At 40.0% G+C, this 17,845-nt stretch overlaps 1 protein-coding gene across 4 annotated transcripts in view; it reads left to right on the forward strand.

Annotated features, from left to right (window-relative positions):
* Window positions 1-17,845, forward strand: part of LOC120742865 (carboxyl-terminal PDZ ligand of neuronal nitric oxide synthase protein-like) — a 228,495-nt gene that overhangs the window by 99,010 nt on the left and 111,640 nt on the right. The gene's annotated exons all lie outside the window — the stretch shown is intronic.

Consider the following 17,845-nt stretch of genomic DNA (forward strand, 5'->3'; position numbering starts at 1 on the left):
TACATCATGATTTGATCTTAATTTAATACCCAATAATGCATTTGAGAAAACCGATTAAACTCATAATTGTAAAAACTGTTTAATGTTTGTTATTCCTGAACTTGGTGTTAAACAAAAATGTCTTTCCCTCTGTCAGTGGTTGGGACCTTGTTGATTCTTCAGACGTTGCTCATGCTCTTTTCTCCTGTCCCAGCTGTTAGCCCACACTTACTATTGCAGTTTACTTTATCGGTTCATTATTGTAAAACAGTATTTGGCAACAGAATGGAGTGGGCTCCAGCCTATTCAAGCCATCACAGGGTGGGAGGAAGCACACCCTCGACAGGTCACTTGTCTATCTAACAGCAGTAATTGATATTTAGTAATTAATCTTGAAGTAGTAAAATATTTTCTTCTCTTTTCGACTGCTCCCTCGAGGGCTCGCTGCAATGGATCACTGCCTCCATCTTAGTCTACCAGTAGCATCCTGCTTTGCCACACCATGCCTCGCCATGTCCTCCTTCACTGCATCCCTGAAGCTCCTCTATGGTCTTCCTCTTTTTCTCCTGCCATGTTTAGCATCCTTTGGCCAGTATGTCCACCATCCCCCTTCTGCACATGTCTAAACCATCTCAGCCTCGTCTTTCTGACTTTGTCTCTAAACATTCTCAGTCTGAGCTGTCCCTCTGATCTACTCTAATAAGAAAACCTACTTTTTTCAAACTACTTTATTAGCTGTAAGTTATAGTGGTCAACACAGATGAAAACTCTCAAAGATCTACTTTATTACCAGACATCCATAATAGTGTCAGACTATTGCTGTCGTAGGGTGAACCTCACATGTTTGACCCTTTTGCTGTCAACTTTGTACTTGGTTATTATTATTCTGTTCATTATTCTGAACCAAGCAGCTCCACAAAACTTCAAAACTGTATCTGGGAGAAACTGGAAAGGAGTGAAAGTTTGGGCATTTTTTTAATGTGCGTATATACAGTACACATCTGTCATTGGTTGTGTCTTCTCTGGCCTGCAGTGATGGTAATTGCTGTCATCCACCGAGAGGCAGCCTGCCCTCACTGACTCCCAACCAGACAGTGTGTATTAGACGGCTTGGCTTACTTCAGATCCCTCCGGTGAGGAGTTCACACCCAGCCAATTAAAGTCAATCTCATGTTTGTGTGTTCTAGGACACCCTGATTATGTGATAAGGAAAACAAACTCTGATATGAAGTGCACACGCATTCTACACACATTTCGCTTTGATATTTCAGTGCACTGATTCCATGCTGATTACACGCTGCACGCTTGAACAGCAAACACACACACACACACACACACACACACACACACACACACACACACACACACACACACACTGATATATCAAGACCATGAAGTTCTCACAACCCTATTCTGTCCTATACAATCTCTTTCACAGCAGTATCCTCTCCTTTTCTGCTCTGAGCTAATGGAGTGTCCAGTCAGATTTGGTAGCATGCACACTTCCCTACAGGAACACATGAAGGGAAAAAAATTGAAGAGCCATTTCCTAAAATCTACTGAATAGCTTTTGAAGGGTCAGTTCCCTGAAATAAAAAAAAGTAGTTCTGCAGCTTTGTTTTTATATACCCATGCATCTGTAAAGAACTTGTAATCAGGAACTTCCACTTCCATGGACTTCCTCTTCCCAAGGGGAGGTTCTTGCAAGATAGTCTAAAAGGAATGAGCCCTTTCTTTCTGGGACTGCTTTTGATAGTAGGCTTGACACAGCTGATATACTTTATCACGGGGGCGACCGTGGCTCAGGGGTTTGGGAAGTGTATCTGTTCGCCGGTTCGATCCCTGGGCTCTCTGTCCTGGTCGTTGTGTCCTTGTGCAAGACACTTTACCCTACCGCCTACTGGTGTTGGCCAGAGGGGCCGATGGCGCGATATGGTAGCCTCGCAGCTACAACTGTAGCTTGCCTCTACCAGTGTGTAAATATGAGAGTGAATGAATAGTGGCATTGTAAAGCGCTTTGGGTGCCTTGAAAAGCGCTATATAAATCCTATCCATTATTATCTTATTTATTTATTTTAATTTTTTTCTCAATTGTGGTACAACAACCATCTGTATGTATTAAGATCATCACAGCATCATGTGACACTTTATGACAACTGTCATTTTCATTCAAGGCATGAAGTAAACAGGGGCAAACTGCTGACTGCAGTCACCTTCAACCAGCATGACCAGCTGCTTGTTTCTGTTGTGATTTAGCTCCATTTGTAACATGTAGTTGTTTTACACGCAAATGTAAGCACATCCTGGTGTAAATCCTTAACCGACCGGTTGGTATTCCTTCACAAGACTTCCCTCTAAGAAAAACGTAACTTTAGTGCTGTTTTCTTTCCATTCAGAAACATTTTAAATAGTGTTTTTATGCTAGCTAAACCAAAATGTTGACTTCGCTGCTTAGAAGCAGGTAGTACTTTTCCTATATTCATTCGTATTCATTGAGGGCAAGCTTCCAAGCGCCCTCTGTTGTGCCCCCAGCTGAACTGCAGGCAATTTCTGTCCAATGAAATGAGTGGAATGGCTTTTTAAAACTGATCCTGTCGTCTTCATCACCTCATAAAGGAGGTTTATTTTAATGTCAGACAGACTGATGTATCAGTCACTTTGGACCCACAGCAATACTACTAAATAATCTTTTAACTTTTGTGTACTATAAAAATAGTAATACAGTTACAGTTACAGTTAACTTACAATTTAGAGGCAGATTCTTAAGGCATGACTTTACATTTTTTAACATTGTCTACAGTAACATTTATAAGGTAATGCCTGACATCCAAATGCCGATGTCAGTGATTCCTTAAGTGCGGGTTGGGTGCGCCACAAAGGTACTGCAGGTGGGCCCAAGTAATAACAGAAATTCAGTGTATTTCTTTCTTTATTCAAAAAGTGAATTAAAACTGGTAATGTGTTCTAGTGGCAGGTGGGTCTTACACTGGCCTTAACACTTTAGGTATGACTCCGTAGCATTAGCAGTTTATAGCAAACAACTTCTATTGTTTATATTTTTTAAATAAAATGTGGAGTTTGCATGTTCTCCCTGTGCTGGCATGTGTTCTCTCCGGGTACTCTGGCTTCCTCCCACAGTCCAAAGACATATAATTAGTGGTGTTAGGTGAAGTGAAATCGCCCATAGTTGTGAAAGTGAGTGTGAATAGTTGTCTGTCTCCATGTGTTAGCACTGCGACAGGCTGGTGATCTGTCCAGGGTGTACCCTGCCTCCCGCCCTATGACGGCTGGGATAGGCCCCTGTGTGATCCTGACAAGGATAAGCAGAAGAGAATGGATGCATGCATGCATAAATACATTATAAAGGAAATCCATCATTTTTTCTTATATTCTGATTAGATTAAAGATTTAAGATTGGGCGGACCCTGTGGGATATTCTGTTTTTTAAATGGGCCACTGAACACTTGACTATGGGAATGGCTGGCCAATGCAAATAATCCCCCATAAGACCCGAGCCACAAAATCATGTCAGTGAATGTCCTGGAAAAAAGAGTGGTAACGGCAGAGCGACTGAAACAAAAATGTAATTAATTTATTGTTTCTTGTTGCTTGATGTAGAAAACTAGCTGCAGGGTCCTAATAATTACTGTGATGTTCAAAAGGCCAGTTCCTCCTCTTCCCACAGTCAGATCAGACAGAGCCCGTGGTTCTTAGAATTATTACAGCACAGGGCACCATCCAAACACTGGGAAATACAGTATGAGCCAAACTTAATTATTAACAGTCTCAACACATAACTGAGCCTCTCCCTCTTTCTCACTGTAACTCATAAATGAATAGATATAGCATTAAAAGAAAAAGAAAAAAACATTGCGTCTCTGCAGCTATTCGGCTGTCATGTATTTTTCCTCCAACCAATGTTTTGACTGGCATTCTTAATTTTGGTTATGAGTATTAGTGACAGACTGCATGACTAAGAAGCTTTGATTATTATTCTGTTAAGGAAAAAGAATCTCACCTGTTTAAAACACTGGAGGCCTGTTGCTTTCATTTCCATCATAAAGGAGGTCTCATTAATTCTGGTCTCACTATTTTAACTCAAGCTGCATCTTAATTCAAACTTCATACTAAAATCCTACAGTTAATTCTAGACACATTTAAAAGTAGTTTGGCTCTGCGGTATAGTGTCAGGACTTTTATGACCCAACTGTCTGTCAAAAAGGGGATGTCAAATACAAGGCCCAGGGACCCGAATCGGCACAGCAAAGGCTCCAATATGGCCCGCTGGGCAATTTTGGAAAAGAGGGCATAAATTTTTAAACCTTTAACAGTATTTAAAGTTTTGCAGCTTCTCCTGTTGACAAAACCTCCCCCATGGCCATTCATACTACACCAAAGTAAATAAGTAATAGATAAACAATTGAACAATAAAAAAGTTTCTGCTTTTTGAGAAATGTATGATTTTGTTTACAGTGGATTCACAGTTTAAAAAAATGACTTTTTGTTACTGCATTTCTCATTCTTATATTAAAATATCTTAGGGATTAAATACGGCCCACTTAAGATCAAAGTGGGCCATAAGTGGATCTTACATTTTTAAACTAGCCTGTTTAAAGCATTATGATGCGTGTTGTGAGGAATAGACTATTCTCCCTGAATCTGAGCTGTAACCCTAGCTTTGTTGTTGGAAATGGGAAAGTGGTAGTTTTACAGACCCATCGTCATGTCTACAATTGACCATTAAGTGTTGACTGTGCTGTGGAGCTCAGAGAAAACTGCACTAACTGGAGGAAATGGCTCTGCGGCTGCCGTGTTTGATAGATTTAGTCTGCTGTCTGAAATATTTGAAACCAATCCGAATAAAATGTCTGTAAACATGTTGCTGAGCTTTTCATACGCATTTACTGGACTTGTGTTTCAGTTATAAAGCTTTTTTCATGCGAAGAAGCAATCCACCATCGTTTCAGGCTTTCTCAGTTTATTGATCATCTGTGTCCTGAGATGGATTAAAAGGGCTCCGTGGGTACAGTACCTTGTTATTACCATTGCTAACACTTAAAGAGATTGCATTTTCTGAGACTATAAGGGCCTCGGTTTGTATGTCTGTATTTATTCTAAAAGGCTTCAACCTTCTGCTGCTGCTGGTTTAAACATGTCTCAATTGAATGTAAATGAAGATGAAGACGGCTCAGCTTCTGTTTTCCTTCCCTCTGCCCACCCGTTGCTTTCCACTGCCTCTGGGCCTTGTTGTCTGCGTGTGCCCACGTGGGTGTGTGTTTAGGTACGTGAGCGTGACCTTGGTTCTCCTGGGTAGATCCGGGTGTGGTGTTGTGGATACGATACGCATGTACCCACTCAGGCGCTGTTCAGTATACAGAACAGGAGAAGGTGATTTGTCTCTGGGAGGAAAGGCTTGCTGTGGCGCAGAGTCAGTTCTGCCTCTTTCTGTTTGTCCTCATCTTTACATAGTTACTTATCCGTGCTATCCGCAGGGCTGTATTTCATTTGAAAGTTCAGTCTCAATGTTTTCATTTTTGCCCAATTTCTGAGAAATACTAAGTGTTTAAAGAAAGACAAGGTCAGACCAAACAGATTCTTTCCATATTTTATATTCGCAGGCACTGGAAGTTTTTCAGATGCTTGCTGCATGATTTTTCATTTCATTATTGATTCTTTTTTTTCTTTTTTTAAATATCCAGTTTTTCATGCTCTAATTAGACTTGTGAATATTGATGCACCGTTTCATCGTGATTCACCAATGGCCCTTTGCACACAGCAACACGTCCACGGATAATACTTCTCGTATAATATGTGACATCAATGCATGAACCATTCGTCGGTTGCATTGCTGTAAGAACACTGTCATGCTGTGATGTGTGGACACTATGTGGCGGTTTGTACTCGATGCTTACATAAGGCGTGTGCTGCCTGACTACGGTTGTAAAGGAATTACCCTCCCACTCAACTGACTGATTCGTTCTCATAAGCAGTCGTGGCAGCCTTCAGAGCTAGACACATTTATTTATTATTTATTATTCACATGTGGCCTCAGCAGAATAAGCATTTAACCTAATTTGAAATCTGCAACTTAGCGTGTTACTCCCCTTATGGTCATTCATATTAAATGAGAGAATACATTAAGAGTATTTGCTGCTTCTCGTAGAAGCCTGTGTTTGGTAGGTCCTCACGGGATCTGGGTATCGATACAGGGACTCCAAATATTGATATGTTGATATGATGCATCCACCCATCTTCTTCTTCTTTAATAGTTTATTAAATAGATTTAAACACTCTGGGAGTACTATGAATAAAAGGGCTCATCTCATGTACAATCATCATGAGATAATGCAGGACAAGCAAGCTTACAGAGAATAGGCTCAACAGAAAAATCATCTGACACTGGACACACTTAGCATGACAAAGCTACTTCCTTAGTCAGCAACCTGGGCAATTTGTGCTGGTTAATTATAAGTTAATTATAAATTAAAATTATTGATAAATCATAATATGTGGCGTTCCAGTACTCAGAATACTGCAAAATTGCATCATGGGGTGTGTGATGATTCTTACCTCTTTCCATCAGGAGTGAAAGAATTTCCAGTCTGGACTGGTCCTCCTTTTAGCTCACCTCATAGCATAACATACCCAAATTAGTTCACCTTTGAGGCAGTCCAGTCAGATTCCCAAACCACTTAAAGAAGTGTAGAAGACCAAAGGCTCCACTCTAAACTCCTCCCTGAATGACAGTGACATAAACTAGTTTATTTAATGAGGCCATGTAACCTTTTATGTTCTCACTATGAATATTTTCTTACTTGCAACCTTTAAAGTGGCTGCAGTGGCTGGAAATTTTGACCTTTTGTAATTCATCTCGTCTTTCCCCATAATTTCACTGCAGGTGATATCCACATGACATTTGTACTTTGTTAAAAACTGCAGCCAAATCAATGTTTGACTCATTCCAAATGTCACAAACTAAAACTAAATTCTCATCTGTGTTCTGGTTTCTGTAACCAACTTGTAGCATCGATATAATGGGATTTATTATAGTTTCAAAAGCAGAACAGTACCAACTAAATGTCTGTTTCCTACAGTAAAAGAACAAACTCTGGTTACATGTTTTTTTCTGTTTTAGGGTGAGGCACTGAACAAAACTTAAAGAAAGCACTTTTTGAGTACATTTTAAAGATCATGTCACCCTATAATAGGAGGGTGTTCATAACAGGAGCACATGGAAGGACTCCTTTGCGTTACACTCATCATCTATATGTGATAGACTTGGTTGATCTTTATTTGGAATGACTCTGAGGTCGTTAATCCTGTTTGGAAGGGTGAGCCCAGATGCACCTGATGCAGAAAGCTCATTTCCGCCACTTGTATTTACAATCTCATTCATCGCTAGTCACACAGCTTTGAGTCACACTCCACCCGTTTTCATCTGAGAACCAAGTCAGACTTGGAGGTGCTGGCTTTCTTCCTGGAGACGTCACACTGTGCAGGAAACTTCCACAACGGAAGTGATTCTCTTGTTGTGCATCGCTTTGCAGTTGATTGGTCACTAGCAGACGTGCCTGACTCTAGTTGCCTAGGTAACCCTCTGACGTACCACCATCATATTTGTCAATCAGTGCTGTCCTCTGATAATATTGGTAGTTGCTTCTATCACTCGCCTTGCAGTTGATAAAAGTTTAACTCGGCAGTTGCCCACTTTCCATTACATGTGGCTGTTTAATTCTTAGTCACACCATCTCATTTGTAAACTCGGGCATTAAAACCGCCTGTGCATAGCATATTAGAAAATATCAGTTATTTTAAAAAACGGAAGGGCGGATGGAATGGAAAGCAGAGGTTTATAAACGGATGTGGAGGAGTGAGCTTGAAGTCCTCATTTGTTTAATAGTAAGCAGTGGCACAGAAGGGAGGATCAGAGGGCAACCTTAATGAGAAAACTTAACCGTGCATTTCTTTGGCTTCACTATGTTTTGAGAGCTGAAGTAGTAACTTTGCTGGAGCAGAAAAAGATTGAATAACTTTCTGAAATGAATCCTGCAGTCATTCTCAGTTTTGATGGATTTTGTTATATTTAGGCTCGAGTTGTTCTGTCAGAGGATGATGGATGTTTCACACGTTTTGCCTCGTGCTGATAATCAAAAAGATTGGAGAAATTCTGCATTTGTATACAAACGCATGAAGGTCACTTGTCTTTCAATCAGTGTTTGCATTACATTCTATGGCTGAATTTAGCTTTTTACGCTTTTGGTTAGAGTATAACCACAATTTATATCTCTGTTTCTTCCCCATGTGTCTGTTGTGCTCCTGTATCGTATGAGCTGTGGATCTGCTTTCTATCTCTTACACTTGACTTGGCTAATTTTTTTCACCTCCCTAGCAGGACAAGGAATTTTTTACTAACTTAGTTTTCTTTCTGACTTATATCATTCTTGTCTTCCTGTACTAACGTGTGTGTGTGTGTGTGTGCATTCATCTGCTCTTGTGTTAATTATAAATCCCTTCACACATTCAATCCATTCAGTGTCCTTGCAAGATGCTGCGTGTCATGATATGACACATTATGCATTGTGGTATGAATGTATAATGTGGTGTATTATAATTCATGCGTAGCAGACAGTATGCATATGCATATATGTATGCATAAGGAGTGATTTCCTCTCCTGTGATGTGTTTGCTTGTGATACTGACAACAAATAGCCTCTGCCTCTGTGAGCAAGTATAGTAACAAAGCTAAATAAAGAGGAATTTATCAAATATGGAACGAGACCAGATGATGTTGAATAAGAATGCTGGGAAGTGACAGCACATGAAATGTTAGCATTATTGTTTATTATGTTTTACCTGAAGTATTAAGCGGATTTCTTTATTTGGTGAATGGAACCAGCCATTATAAAGACTGTATACAAAAGAGGGAAATAATCAGTGACGTTGCGCTATGATTTAGAAAATGGCAATCTTACTTATTTATTTTGGTGAGAGCCTGAAATTTAAGTTATCGGCTAATTCTAGTAAGTTCGGTGTAGAATATTGATAAATAGTGTAGGTGAATGGCACAAAAATCTTGTAATACTAATAAAATACAACATTTTTTCCCTTCTTGGTGTAAATAACTGCACAGGAGGCCATGTTATTTGCGAGATTTTGTATTAAAAATGTTCCTGTAGGCACTATAAATGCCTGGTTGACTCCACAGTCCACTCTCATCACTTGAATTAACAGAAGGGACGCCTTGTACACACCTGCCAGGTACGGCTACTTTTTACCCCTCGGACGTAAAAGACTGATTGTAATCACAGTACTGTGCGGGCAATTGTGAATGCAGTAAGTCGAAAACAAGGTCACACAGGAGCTTCAAATTCATACCAAAAGGTGCATCTACTAAAAATCTTGGACAAGTTGGAATCTCAGTTAGAGGTCAAGTTTTATGAAAACCTTTGAAATGCATTAATTTGTGAACAAGGCAACGTGAGATTTTTTCTTATCATAGGCGCATCTACTAGAAGGAGTAGCCTCTACTGGGAGGAGCAGCACTGACGGTTGCCAGTATTTTTTCATTAACCAGCCCTATTTAAAAAAAACATAAAACAAATGAAAATTTAAAAAGGTGCCTGTAGGTTTGATGCTTTGGGTAGTGTGCAACAACATCTCATTGTACCCCAACGTTTCCATCACCACCCTTCCATCTGCACTTTTACCCACTGTAATCTCAGTGCCAACCTCAGAGACAGTGGAAAGACTGTCAAAACTTCCAGCCCCAGTTGGCAGTTTTGATTGGCTGCCCCTCATAAGCAACAGGTTTGATTATTAGATAGGCAGAGTTCATGTGTTCGAGTCAGAACTGTGTGCTTGAGATGACCATATTGAGATATGTGCTCTACCTGATGCCATACAGTCAAAAACAGGAACAAAAACTGGCTATTAAGAATTACTAACTAGATGCAGTAACTTAAGTATTTGGGCATTTTAGGTCATCAGCATCCATAAGAGAAAAAAGGAAAAGAAGAACATTAACATTATTTAGGCTTCTTTGCAGGCTATTTTCCACAAAATAATAGTCCAGACTCTGTTATCAACACTTTCTGATACACTCCAGTGTATCGGGGTCCATGCTCCTGAGGCAAAACTCCAAATAAATATTTTACCTGTCTTGATTTGATATGAGGTTTTGGTTTATGTTGGAGAAAGCGAGAGTTTTATTCAATTTGTCTCCACTGAGTTGAGTTTATTGCAGGGCTTGAGATATTGATTTAGCGACCTGATGTCACATAAAAGACCCTAAAATGCATCCATATAAATACAGAAACCAAAACGCTTAACCGTTTGATTAAATAATACATTACAGAATAAAAATGAGCCTGAGCTGCTAACTTCTCACCTTGACTGTAACAAGTGCAATAGGAAATTGCCTGTCTGCTGGATGATTATGTCTGTTGTTTTACTTTCCGAATTGCCAAGTCTGTGCTATAAAATTTCCGGGTTTATCTTTATCTGGGCATGTAGAGTTTGAGCTGACACAGCAGCTTTTCTGATAATGAACCTCTACCTTTTCACCCTGCTACTTACACTCGTATTTAATCAGGAAAATGCTTGATCAGTATGTAGTGTAATTAAGCTTGGTTTATCTCAGTGTTGCCAAATCTTTGCTGCTCTCAAGAATATTTTGCTTCACTCAAACCTGTGTCTTTGTTATGTTGGCTTGTTATTGTGAAGCTGTGTTTCTCGTAATATTGAACTGTTGAGTGGTTTCAGTGCAGCTCAGGCAAAAGGCTTTTGTGTGTTGTCTAACCATGTCTGGTTTAAAGAGATCCCCCACGTGAAGTGAAAATATGAGTTGAAATCAAGATGTTCTGTTCAAGTAAACCAAGAGACCTTTGACCCAACAGCATTCACTGACTGAGGTGTTTTCTAACATAACCATCAAACCAGCATTTTGATTATTTTTGCTTGCAGAAAATCAGAAATCCAGTGTTTCAATCTATCATTTTGAGTTTGAGTAAATTACTGTTCAGATATATTGGATTATGATAGCAGATGACATTGTGTTCTGTAGTAAGAATAGGAAATAGGGGGAAGAGAGCCCAAAGAGGTGCAAGTATACAATGGAGAAAAGAGGAATGAAGGTCAGTAGAATCAAGATCGCATATGTGTATGTGAATATGAGAGAGACAGAGAGGAGTGTAACAGGGAGCAGAGGTAGTGAACATGGATAACTTGGAATATCTCAGGTCAACAGTGGGTGGAGTGGGTGGAGACAAGTGTTCGGTGTCTGGAAAGTTGTTCCTGCTGAAAACGAGTTTTTCCTTCCCACAGTCGCCAAGTGCTTGCTCATAGGGGGCATCTGATTGTTGAAGGGTTTTTACCTTAAAATGCATAGCGCCTTGAAGCCAATGTTGTTGAGATTGGGCTCTTTATGATTGGATTTGATTTGATTGCGTGACACCAGGATAGCAGCAAGAGGGAAACAGCAGGTTTGCAGAATACAAGTGAAACTTGCTGTATATATTTGTATGTACCCTCTACAAGAAGCGTGTCATTGACTGTCTGTGATCACTGAGAAGCTGACTGTTCAGAGTGATATGTAAAAGCATATTAATGGACAAGCGTGCATAAGCAACAGGTATAACCAGAGCCTTGAGATGATTGGCAACAAAAGTCAAGAACTTGGGAGAGCTTCAACAAGAGTGGACAGATGCTATTCAGTGCATCAAGGGCCATCTTCCTAATATCAAAGCATTCCTGAACCAGAGGCAACATGCTAAAGACAACAAGGATCAGACTTTTGCTCAGTTCTCTTTCCAGATAAAGGCAACTTTTAGATTCCATTTGGAAGTTGAAAGCCTAGTATCTGAAGTGAGCATGGAGAGCTGTTTTAAATTCTGCTCTGACCACACTCAACATTTGCATTCACGTAGTAAAGTTTTATCATTAGATGCTGTTGTTTTATTTGGTTATTGCTAAATCCATCTGAACAATCACAGCTCAACAAAAAGCAGGTCATCTGTGCTTTATTTCTTCAGAAAATCAACATCCAGGGTAGAAATTAGGGGTGCTTTTACATTTGCTTCATTTGGTTCATCTTAAATAATCCCAGATGTAGTTGCAGTTGGTAATGTTCAGCATGGTTCAGTGAAACCTGTCAATTCAACTATTTGACTGCTTGAAAACAAGGATACCAGTTAGATTTTAAAGCCTTTACTGACAATCAAAGACTTAACCGTGAGCCTGCGTGGCTTCAAAAATGTTTGTTCATAAAAATTATGAAATGAACCAGACAATGAAAATAAATAGTCATTTTCAGGTTATGAAATGCCTCACTTTGAAAGTAATGAGTATGCCCTGATAAAACACAAATCGTTAAGTCCCAACAGAGAAGGATGCTGAGCGTCAGCAGAATGAGCTCACACATTGAGTAACAGTACATATTAAAGACCTTAATCTTTTAGTGAGTTCATCCAGATGCCGTGTTTCCTGACATCAAGTGTGATTTTTATGAAACCCCTGACTTGCTATTAAAGGGAGACAGAAAGATAATCTCCTTTTTCGCACAGACCCACAAATTTTTTTTATGTACGGCACAATAACTGTCAAACAGCACCTGTGGAAATTTGAATAAACATACACATCCTGACCTCGTAAACCTGTACTGGAACACTGACATAAATTAGCTCAGTTGGCAGGACACTCTGTAATTACTGACGCTCTTAAACCTGTCACTCAAATCCAGCCATTCTTACAACACATGGCTAATGACTAGAAATTTGTCACCAAATAGTCTGAATGGATTGTTGAGATCATGTGAAGCAAGCATTTGAAAGCCAGAAACATACTGAAATATTCAGTTTTGAGATATTTCTACTTATTGAAATTTTTCTATATGCTGTAAAGCTGTTAAAAAACAGCAGGTTTGTACCTCAGATCTATATGAGGATTTTCAAACGATGTTTTACTAAGGATAATACTACAAAATCAGAATCACTTGAAGGATCAGACATATTATTTATTTATATGTTTTAAATTTTAAAAAAATGTTTGAAACAATTTCCTCATGTACAGTTTGATTTATAGGGAAAAAAGACGATGCTTTCTCTAGCAGATTATTGCTGTTGCCCGTAATTTGCTCTGCAAAATTGTCTGCATACATTTGCTGTTTACTTTCTGAGCTGTAGAGCTAGACACACAAAAAAGTGCAATGCAATATGGAAACATGGTAACAAAGAATTTTCGCCATCAAAGTAAAGGCTGCGCCTGGTTGCAGCTGAACACTTCCATGCAATCTGCTGGCAACTGTGAAAACCTGTTAGTGACCAAAGCAACTGCAATTAGGTTTTTGGTGCCGTACCATTTTCCTCTATTACCAACTTCTCACTAGTGATGGCAAGTAACCTCCAGCAACCATTTGCCAACCAGATGGAGAATACAGGTTTTTCTCTAGTCACTGGTGGCAACCAGGGGACAATGACTGCTCTCTAGGCCTGTATGAATGGGGCCTTAGTTGGGCAAAGTTAACATACTAAATATATTCCTACCTATGGCCAACTCAACGGATTCGTAAGCTTAAATGTAACAGCTATCGATAGCATATGGGTAAAAGTTTTACCAAGCCTGATCAGGCTTGTGAAACAGGCATGAAAATTTTATTACTTGTGTAGAAAGTCTGAGAAAGATGCACATTTTTGCTCCAGGTTGCACGTTAGGGTCTCAAAACTAGACTAGATTATATGGTACAGGTGAACTAGACCAAAAATATTTTACAACAGGCCAGATTTCGCCTGCATGCAATGAGTTTGACAGACATGACGTACACAGTGATCAAATAGTTCATGTTATACTGATACTGAAGCTTTTATGGATTTCCAGTAAGAGAGAAATGATACTAATTGTCACGGTTCTGGGTCAGTTTTGACCCAGTATTTTAAGTTTTCATGTTTTGGTTTGATTTTGTATTTTTTGGTTATCTTCTTGATCTATTTGATGATGATGTTCTATGTTTCGGCTTATTCTGGTTTATTTTTAGTTCTGCCCGTGTTAAGTCTGTGTTTCCTAGTCTGCGTCCTTGTGTATTTTTTCCTGTTTTATTTTGAAGGATTGTGTCTCATATCAGTGTGTCCAGCTTTGCTCCTCCTGTCTCGTTAGCCCCAATTTCTCCCAGCTGTCTCTCCCTCCTGTTACCCATTCCCTGATTACCACCCTGTGTATATTAGCCCTGTGTTTTCCTCAACCCAGTGTCGAGTCGTACCCTCAGATCCTGCCTGTGTGTTCCAGTTAGTGTTTTCATGTTTGGTTTCTGTTTTGTTTGGTGCCAGCAATAAAGCTGAGGTTTTCAGTTACATTTCCGTCTGTGAGTCCTGCATTTGGATCCACATCTCCATCTGCCCGCACACAGAGCACTGACACTAATACAGATGCACTCAGCTTTTAAAAGCATGATGCTTTTGCTGTAATAGACAAAAACAGACATCTCAAGGCTGATCTGGCACAGGTGCAATGGATTGATCCACAGTTACTGTGTGATTGTCAATGCTCTGTGTGTGTGTTGCATTTCCTCTTACCCTTTGATTTATAGCAGCTGTGTTTCACAGGCAGCGATTTATCAAAGGAAAAAATGTCTGGGGCCTTCGAAAACAAGCCCACTTCATTACTCAAACATCACATGGCAGCTCCCTGCACGATAGGCTCGGCCTGTTAACACGAAGGGCTTATTGCAGGGTTAGCTGAGTGTGAGTGAGTGTGCGGTCATTGAAAGTCTTGTTAATGCAGCATTACGCTGGCTGTCAAAAGTTAATGAATGCCAGTGTGAGTAGCTGGGCTTTGTTTGTTTGTGCACAACTTGTGGAGCCTTTACAGAAGCGCTAAAATCTCTTTCTGTCTGTGTTTCAGCTCGGAAAAGTGATGGAGAAGAAGTGCTTTTGCCAAACTGCTGTAATGCCTTGCTGAACTTGAACTCACTGGATGAGTCATGATCATGTGCTTCGCTCCACTACCACACTCTCTTTTCAACTCCATATTTATGAGCGATTTCTGCCTGAGCCTTTTCTCTCTCGATTCACTCATAATCCTTCACATCCTCACTTTTTGGCTCTACCGATACTCTCATTTACTTTGAGTATCCATGACTCTCATTATTTAACCTGCTGTCTGGGCTTTCAGTCACCATCTACTGCTCTTTCATTTTCTACCTTTGTTTCTATGCACTAAATTCCTCAGCTTTATTTATTTATTTTTAATAGTTTCCTTCCATGAACAGTAAAGTTAGTCTGGGTCTTTTTGCTTCACCATTCTTTTTAGAATATTTCTGCATAATTATAGGTTTTTATTTCAAATAGTTCCCTATATTTTTACACATAAATTGTCTTAGTCTGTGCAATGGTTGAAATTATGAGGAAAAAAAGGCTTTTGGTGCTAATTATTAGATTTTATTACACAGTTCTGAGCCTACTATCTGAATGTCACAGAAGAAATTGTGACTCATCAGACAAGCCAGCATCTTTCCGCTCCTCTTTTGTTCAGTTTTGATGAGCTTGTGCGAAAGTTAACCTCATTCCTGGTGTGGGGTGTTCAGGGATGCTGTGAATACGGTTGTTGTAACGAGCTGAAGCATTCTACTCTGACATCAACAAGGTGTTTTCATCCAGAGAGCTGGATCACTGGGTATTTTCTCCTATTCGGATGTAAACTCTTTGAGTTGGCTGTGTGGGAAAATCCCAGCAGTTTTGGAAATACTCAGATCAACCTGTCTGACACCAACAACCATGCCACGTCCAAAATCACTCAAATCGACTTTTGCAGCAGCAATCACAGTCATCGCTAAATGTTTGCCTATCGTCAGCTGTCATTAGGATGACAATTACTAAACATTATTGGCTTATACTGGAGTTCAGTCAATAAATGAGCAGTTCCATAGTAATTGTACACTCTTAACATGTTGTTGATGCTAAAATGTGGCATTCTTGCCTCTATAAAATCAAATTAAACCAGACTACTAGTGTTCTCTCTCTCTCTTTTCATATTTTTTGTTAAATATAGAACATAAACTGTCCTCAGCAAGTTGTTAAAACACTCCAAAATGCAGAGGATATGTTCTTAATGGCATAGAGCACAGGTGTCGAACTCCAGGCCTCGAGGGCCAGTGTCCTGCAAGTTTTAGATGTCCTTGATCCAGCACAGGTGATTTAAATGACTAAATTACCTCTTCAACATGTCTCGAAGTTCTCCAGAAGCCTGGTAATGAACTTATCATTTGATTTAGGTGTGTTGACCCAGGGTGATATCAAAAACCCTTGAGGCCTGGAGTTGGACACCCTTGGTCTAACTGGACTTTCCATACAAGTTCGACACCCCTGGCATAGAGTCATCCAGCTACAGGTCATTTCACTGCATTGGTGCTGTAGACGAGCATGGCCTACGCAGCTCTTCACTGGAAGCACCCTCGCCAAAGTATTCTTATAATTATTCCCATGTCTATCTGCTGTATCTAGAGATGGAGTTAAGGGATTTAGATGCAGTTTTTCAACAGGTGCACCAAGGCAGATTTGACACGGTTTTGCCACAGAATAACAGTATGCCAGTAGTTAGTGCAGGCCAACTAACTCCTTGGTGTTCATATTTATATTAATAGTTTTCTATCACAAAAAAGTACACGTGTTCATTTAAGTAAATAAACAGAGCAGTAAGAGATGTTTTTCAAAATTTGTTTTCTTTATTTTGATTTGCCGCTAATGACAATTTTTTTTTTTTTTGTAGATTTTGTAGTGCTCCCTACAATGTGAACCTCTCACCTGAATTTTCAAAGTTTTGTTCAATCCAATTCAATTCAATTCAATTCAAGCTCAACAATCAAATGATCCCCTATGAGAGCAATCACTAGGCAACGGTGGAAAGGAAAAACTTCCTTTTTAACAGGAAGAAACCTTTGACAGAACCAGGCTCAGAAAGGGGCAGCCATCTGAAGGAAATCCTTCATTATTTGTTCGAGGTCATCGAGACGTTTAAGTTTTATGTATCGAGTCTCCAGGGATGGATATCCTGTCTTGTACTGAAATTGTTGGTCAGTCTTAAATGTCCAGCGCTGTTGCTTGTAGTTGTCTTCAATGAAATAGTCATCAGTGTAAACGCCAGTGTCTAGAACATGATCTGGTGGCAGACCCCGAGTCTCTATGATGAATTTCAGATAATCATATTCATTCTCAGCGGGGTAGAGTGGCACCCCTGCAGCAAGCTCCACAGCTACTAGCCCCAGAAACCACATGTCACTTGCTTCATTATAAGGAACGCTAAGCATAACCTCAGGTGCACTATAACCAACCGTCCCCACACGGTCACCAGGAATCACTGCAGACGCAGGACATGCAAGGTCAAAGTCTATAAGTTTGACTTTGATGGGAGACTCGTGGTGATTTACAACTATGATGTTTCTAGATTTGAGGTCAGCGTGCACTATTCCCACAGAACCCAGGTGGGACAGAGCATTTGTGAGTTGACGTAAAATTGGCCCGACTTCGCTTATGGGGAGACCCTGGTTATTCCGGTCCCGTATGTAGTCCCACAGGCATTGATCAAGGAGTTCAAAGTTTAGGCAAACCCGCGCTCCGTCGTGGAAAAAGACGTTCCAATTAACAATGTTGGCGGTATCTGAATCCAACCTTGGCAGCTGCTCCAGGATGAAAGTTTCCAGTTTTGCCTGTTGCAGAATATCAGGGCGGACCTTGTTGACTTTAATAGCCAAAGCTCGGTTGGTCTTGGTATCACGACATTTGGCTACAATACCAAAGCCCCCTTCTCCGAGGAAGGCCTCTACCTTGTAGTGGTTTCCCAAAATGTTCCCTTCAACTATTTCAAGCTCATTTGAGCTGAAGGA

This window comes from Simochromis diagramma, unplaced genomic scaffold, assembly GCF_900408965.1.
Source record: "Simochromis diagramma unplaced genomic scaffold, fSimDia1.1 OVJJ01000553.1, whole genome shotgun sequence".
Taxonomy (NCBI): Eukaryota; Metazoa; Chordata; class Actinopteri; order Cichliformes; family Cichlidae; genus Simochromis; species Simochromis diagramma.